Here is an 826-nt window from a genome sequence, read left to right as displayed (position 1 = left end):
AAAGAAAATGCAGAGACAGGTAAGGTGGTTAAAGTAGATGCATTTCCATCCCAAAGAGCTCAAGTAACGCCTTGACTATCTCCACTCTGCTAGCAAATAAAATTGAGCATTAAGCTCAGCTAAAGGCCTAGAAAGGAAGCACAAACGCATGAAAAATCCGGTTCTCTCAAAAGGCAGGTGGGTCAAGGTGTGAGTTTGGGTCCTACATCATTTGTAGCACTCCCTCTCTTTTCTGATGCTCACTCCTCTGAGGTTTAGCAAGACGGCCTGGAGATCTCTAGGCGCGCTTGGGAGGAACGCCTCACACGGCCTCCTTGAATTCCCTTCTAGGTTTCCCACCCCGTCCCCGCCAGCTTCTTTGCGCCTCACAGCCTTTTATGCCATTCGTATAATATGCGGCGTAATTCCTTCCATTTTGGGTTATCTTCGAGGCCAGGCGATTCCGACTCCCGTGCGGGCCCCCAAAGCCCCCAGCCCCCAGCGTGCCTGCCTCGGGCGCCTCAGTAAACGCCGGCGGAATGGAACAGGATGCTCCAACGTTTTTCCACCTCTGATTTCCGTTAAACATTTGTCCGGGGACAGCGCGCAGCCTCCACAGGGCAGCCTCTCGGAGGCAAGGGTGGCCACGCGGAGGACTGCGGCCGAGGGCTCTAGGCTCATTTCCTGAGGGACGGCGGGCGGGGGCGGAGCTTGGGCGCGCCTCCTCCCCCCTCCCCCCTCCCCCTCCCCCCTCCCCCTCTTCTCCTCCTCCCCTTTCCCCCTCCGGGGCGGGCCGAGGCGCCGCGGGGGCGGGGCCGCGAGCGGGCTGGGCGGCGTGGCGGAGCGG

This window comes from Suricata suricatta, chromosome 13 (genome assembly GCF_006229205.1).
Source record: "Suricata suricatta isolate VVHF042 chromosome 13, meerkat_22Aug2017_6uvM2_HiC, whole genome shotgun sequence".
NCBI classification, from domain to species: Eukaryota; Metazoa; Chordata; class Mammalia; order Carnivora; family Herpestidae; genus Suricata; species Suricata suricatta.
Note: the sequence above shows the minus strand (reverse complement) of the source record.